The 6,361-nt window shown below is 30.7% G+C and overlaps 1 long non-coding RNA gene across 4 annotated transcripts; it reads left to right on the top strand.

Moving 5' to 3' along the window:
• Positions 1–340: 340 nt before the first annotated feature.
• On the top strand, positions 341–5,979 carry LOC119193277. 4 transcript variants are annotated; one of them, XR_005113898.1, is made up of 4 exons: positions 341–382; positions 3,751–3,899; positions 4,194–4,377; positions 5,376–5,979. It is a non-coding gene; the product is annotated as an uncharacterized LOC119193277 (long non-coding RNA). The 4 variants fall into 4 exon arrangements; XR_005113896.1 differs by lacking the exon at positions 341–382 and adding an exon at positions 1,707–2,043; XR_005113897.1 differs by lacking the exon at positions 341–382 and adding an exon at positions 1,764–1,782.
• Positions 5,980–6,361: the final 382 nt, after the last annotated feature.

Here is a 6,361-nt window from a genome sequence, read left to right as displayed (position 1 = left end):
TTACGAATTGTCAAAATAACGTGCGGCAATCCAGCGCGTCTATGCGCGTTTAGACAAATTAATTATTTAGATACAACGACTGTATAATTTCTATTGACGATAGTATCCTCTTTACATCGTGAAAACTCAAATATAATATTCTACCTTATCAGAAACAAAAACAAACATAAATCCTAAATGATCGAATTAATATTCAAACCTATGTTGTTGTATCTTGATAGTCAAATTTGTGTTATGGGCTCAGCGGTGAAAAATAAGCTACTTTACTACTGGCAACCCGACTTTTGACAACAATTGAGGTCAATCAAGTTTATTTTATTACTTCGATGTAATATTTCTATTAGTAAATAGATAGGCAAACAAATATAAAACACTAATGAAGGTATCTTTTTAAACAATGTTTTCTTAATTATGTACATTACAATTAATACTATGTAGTTTCTTTGTGGTGAAAGTTTTGTACCTATAAAGTTTGATAACAATAAAGATTATTGAAGAAATTTTTACTAGTTATACATTATTGTTGTTATAAGTAAATGGTAGACGTCTTAATCAAGGGCTTAGCCAGCTTTAAATTAAATATCAAAATCTTCAAAATGTGAATATCGATCCAGGGAAACAAAGCAAAAATTTCATGTAGGTAATCCCAATCATTTTAAACAATTACATACAAAAGTATGTAATCATGTTAAATCTAAAAATTGTTTGTACAAACACTTCCTTTTTTATTTTGGGAGACCAAAGGCATCTTACATTGAATACTAATGTTAACAAAACTGATAATATCAAATGTAATAATAAAATTATTTACTTTTACAGGATAGTGAATGTAATGCAAGATATTCCAAATAAATAATAGTAAAATATAGTCAGTTTTAACAACACATTATCTTTGTTTTATTTTTATTTGTTGTTCAGTCTTAGATAACATAAGTAAAATTTCTATACATGAGTTTGAATGTTTGTTAATTAATCAGTTTCACCTTAATAACTAAAATGAATGTGTATGAAATATGGTACTCAGACAGTGAGCTGTGGATTGAATAGAGTACTTTTTTTCCAAAAAAGATTAATACCGGTTGAGCGGCTAATAGAAGTTACTAGGTAATAGAGCTATAAATTTTAAAAATAACGTTTAATAGGCAATATACACTTATTTTTAATTATTGGTGGTAAGTCTGTTATATGTGAATGTCTGTCTTGATAGTTATAAGGTGTCTATGGCAATGTCTGTTTCTATAGCCAAGTTAAACTGTGTCCATGCACTGATGTGTACCAGTTTAGAGGAAATTGTAACTAGCGTAATTACTTTATAAGACCTAAAAATCTTGTCTCATTCTGAAACCTACTGTGGAACGTCACATAGTGCTTTGCACCATTTAAAGTTCCGGATGGCATTGTAACTGTTTATGGCGGTCGTATCGCTTATCATCAGATAAACGGCATCCTCGTCACATTATTTAACTAAATAAAAAATGAGTTAATGCCTTAACAATTTTTGCACAAACTGCATTAGCACAACAGCATTTACTATTACTCATATAACAGCATTCGTGTAAAAATCTTCAGTAGCATTAAATATATCAATTCAATTCAATTTTTAAAAAGTGGCTTTACTAAACAAATCAAGTAAATAAGTCTATGACATTGACAATTGACAAACAATTTTTTTATTTTTTTTTATAATTCGTCCTTATAGGACAGGCTATAGTCTTACGACCATACTGCCTAGTCTTACGTATTTCTTTTCTTCAAATTTAAATTCTTAATATATTGTCTTTCGTAAGTATTCCAATTAGTAGTTTTCGTAAGTATAGTCAATTCCAGGTAAAGTATAATCCATTTTTCCAATTGTCAAATCCAGAGTAAATATCAATTCAGTACGATTTTCCTCGTCAGTGAATATGTTTCATACTATCCGTAAAATATGTTTTTACTATCCTCTTCTTAATTTAAAGCTTCATTGAGATATAGAATTTGCAATTCCACTATTTGCTCTTTGCTCCATGTATTGAGCGTGCTTCAAAATTTCAAAAACTTAGAGTAAGTACTTCCTCTAAGTTCAAATATAATCAATGGCAGATATTATCTGTCAGACTCAGCTGTTAAAGAACTGATTATAATACATTTTATAATATATGTCTGAAACCAATATCCTGTAAAATAGTTAACAAGTAAGACTTAATAACAATATTTACAATATTACTACGTAATAGAAATTTCAACGAAACAAACAAAAAACAACTAAATATCATTTACAGTGTCTTTTATAAATTTATACAAGTAAACATAAGTTGAGGCATTCTTAAGCAACTCTTTTAAACATTGCGGGACCCGGTTAGGCTTCTTATAGATTTTAAAAGCTCATCCGCCAACACAAGGCGCTGAATGTTGAAAGATGAACATTCGAAGAAAATGTGATGTAGTGATTGAATTTTTTGTGATTGACAATATTCGCAATAGGGAGAATTAGCCATTTTAATACGATGAAGATGACAATTTAATCTATAATGACCAAAACGCATACGACAAATAATTGAATAAAATTTTCTATTGATAAAATTATTTTTCTTGCAAAACCAAGGAGTGGAGTTTATTTGGACATCCATACTAGCAAACCAGTTTCCTTTATTTTCATGTGTGTGTATTGATATGAATGTCTCCCCATGCTTGACACATACGCTGTTTTAAGAAACTAACAGCGTCTGTGTGTGGTATGGATACAGTCATATCAATATTGGAATTAGGAATTAATTCTTGTAACTCAACAATTTTTTGGCCAGGTAATCTGCCCTTTCATTTCCTATGACGCCAATATGTGAAGGAACCCAAACAAAACGAACTACTATATCTAATTTGGACAGTTCGACCCATAGTTCTTTTATTAAATAAATGACATAATTAGTGTTAGCATGAAATTGATTATTTGCAAGGTTTTCTAATACACTCCTGCTATCACTAACTATTATCCATTTAGTATGGTCAGAATTACAATTTTTTATGTGTTTTAAAGCACTGAAAATGGCGACAGCTTCAGCTGTGAAGATACTAGCAGCTTTATCAATTTTTTTACCGATGCCTATATTTGATGAGGGCTCATATATGGCAAAAGACACAGCCCTATCATTTTGGAGCCATCAGTATATATAAATTTATGGTCTGAAAATTTTAAAAGCATATTGATTACTTCTTCTTTCGAGGGCAGGTCCTTTTTTGATTTAAAATTATATCAATAGATGGAAACTTACTAATGTAAGATCCTTCATAGCAAGGCAAAATGTGTTTTGATTGATAAATGTTCATGTTTTTAATAAAGCTCATGAACTCTTGAAGACCTTGTAAAATATAAATTGGTTTAGGGAGAATTGAGTAACAGAATGCAACAAGTTGGCCAAAAGATTATTATTAGTTACACTAAAAAGTTTTAATATGAATCTTTCTTTCAAGTAATTAAATCGAATACTTAATGGTGGGACATTACATTCTATTTGCATTGCATTTATGGGAGTGCTTCTGAATGCCCCGGTAATAATACGCAAACACTTGTTTTGCAAAACATCTAAACTATTTACAATTCTAGCATCTGCAGCAAAGCAATAAAAACCATATTCAAAATGACTACGAACTAACGATTTGTACAATAACAACAAAATTTTGGGGTCAGAACCCCAATATGAACCAGACAAGGACTTTAAAATGTTACATGCTTTATTTGCCTTATTAATTATATGTTTTAAATAATTATTCCAGGATAAATTATATGAAATATGGACACCCAAAAATTTCACTTCAGATGTAGTGGGTAACAAACAATTATTATATTGCACAGCAGGTGTACTGTGACAATGTTTACCAAATACAATAACTTTAGACTTGGATGGATTCACACTGAGATCAAGGTAAGAAAAATAGTTGTACAATTTTGCTAATGCATCATTAATTGTTGAAACCACTTGTGATACATTAGTTCCAGATGTATAAACAACCAAATCATCTGCGAATTGTAAATTTTAACATAAGGGCCCAATATTAGATTTAGTCTACGGATATACAATATGAATATTAAAGGCGACAATATACCCCTTGACAAACTCCTTTTGACGAAAGTCTAGGACCATAAAGGTGTCTATTAAATTTAGTAAATACTTCTCTGTTCATTAAGAAATTTTTAATCCACTTTATAATTTTTTCAGGAATCCCTATTTGTAATAACTCAAGGCATAGAATATCTATGTTTACACTATTAAAAGCACCTGCGATGTCAAAGAATACACCGACCAAGTTTTCATTTGCGGATATAGAGTTTTGTATATCCAGCTGTAACTGGCAAACGCTTTCTAGCAGAACGATTTCTACGAAAACCAAATTGATTGGAAGGTAATATATTATATTTTTCTACATAGAACTCTAAACGATGTTTAAGCAATTGTTCAAATAATTTACCAACACAAGAAGTAAGTGCTATAGGGCGATAAGAATCGGGGTGTAACTTTGGCTTATCAGGTTTTAAAATTGGTACAAGGCAATCCATTTTCCAGTCTTGTGGTATTATGTTATTATCCCAAAGAAGATTCAAGATTTGTAAAAAATATCTCTAAACTTGTAACACTGAGCTTTTTGAATAAAATATATGACATTCCGTCGAGACCATAAGCAGAATCTCTACGAGATGAGATGGCTGATATGAGTTCTTTTATCGTAAAAGGATTGAGGAGAAAGCTATTGTTGGTATTTACATTATTGGTAAAAGTAATTCTGAGTTATATTGTACAGAGTCGGAGTATATTTCTTTAAAAATCAGATACCCATAAGTCATCTTCATGATTATTAAAATTATAGGTTTTATTAAATTTTCGCATAAATTTCCATATGATAGACAATGGTGTGCATCTATTAAAGGTTTCACAAAGAGAACCAACTTTTCGCCTTTCTATTTTTAAAGTTAGTTTTTAACTGCTCCCTTTTGAACTGTAAATAAGTTTCCTGTGTGGGATTATTCTTGAAAGATATATATGCAGTTTTGAAATTTGATACAGCCTGTGTACACTTTTGATTCCACCACGGAAGTGTAGGGCTTTCCTATTGTTTCTCTGACATGAATGAGTTGTAATATTTGAGTTCTCATACAAATATGATCTATTACAATTGGGAATAGAATTCGCAGCTGCAGTGCGCAAATTTTGCAAAAAGGAGATATGAGTCAAGAGGAGTTGTATCATCTATTACAAAATCTACTAATAAAACATCAACTTGTTTTCTATACATTTGCCAATCCACCAGTTTGTAATTTGGGTAAATGGGCAAATGTACAGCATTAAAACAATTTCCTTGAGTGTGAATGTTGGGTTGACTAATCATTACTTTTATGATTATAGGAATATGATAACTAGTACCAAGAGGACAATCATGTACAGACCAGTCACAGTTGAGAGCCAGTGATGAAGATACCAATGATAAATCAAAGCATTGGGTCGCCATGTTGGAGAACCGATAGTCGTTGCTTGCCCATCATTAAGGAGAACCAAATTATTATCCTCAATAACCTCTAGAATATTTCGACCACGCGGGCTGTCGGAACCACAGCCCCAACAAGTGTGATGAGCGTTAAAATCGCCCGCAAATATGAAAGGACTAGGAATAGACTTAACCAATGTATCAAAATTGTTTTTGCTGAAGACTGGGTTAGAGTTTAAAGGACTATAGAAACTAACTATACATATATCTTTATTATTAACTGTTATTTTCACACATACATTTTGTAAGGAATTATCGAAATAGGTGTTAATTCTAGAATAAATAATGCTTTTATGTATTATAATTGCAACACCATTGTGTTTGTTACCACAATCATTCCTTTCAACATTGTAATTTTTAATTTTAAAATTTTGTTCAGGTTTTAACCAAGTTTCACTGATTATAGCAATATGAATATTGTGTGTATAAAGAAAATTAATAAATATATGTTTGTTACTATTCAGACTTTGGGCATTCCATTGTATTATATTTAAAGTTGATAAATCCATTATGAAGATGAAGGGAATTTATTACTTAGCGTTGCTTTTAAAACTTCTTTAATGGAAGTAGAATTAATAGGGGCATCTTTATTACTTATTATTTTAATAATTGTTTCAACTAATGTGCTTATAAATGTATCCGATTTCATTAAATTATGCGTATCTAAAGTACGAGCAGAAAGAGCTGGAAATGCATTGGAGTCAAAAAGTTCTGAATATGTGGCATTTCTAGATTTTATTTTATTTTCTTCAACCTTTTGTTTTTATTGGACATGTCGACGAAATAGCAACGTGATTGCCTTTACAGTTGACACATGTGGCATCTTTAGAGTCAATTTGGCAATTTT

Source organism: Manduca sexta, unplaced genomic scaffold (genome assembly GCF_014839805.1).
Source record: "Manduca sexta isolate Smith_Timp_Sample1 unplaced genomic scaffold, JHU_Msex_v1.0 HiC_scaffold_3872, whole genome shotgun sequence".
Classification (NCBI taxonomy): Eukaryota; Metazoa; Arthropoda; class Insecta; order Lepidoptera; family Sphingidae; genus Manduca; species Manduca sexta.
The sequence above is the reverse complement of the archived record's forward strand: the minus strand, read 5'-3'. Positions and strand labels throughout refer to the sequence as shown.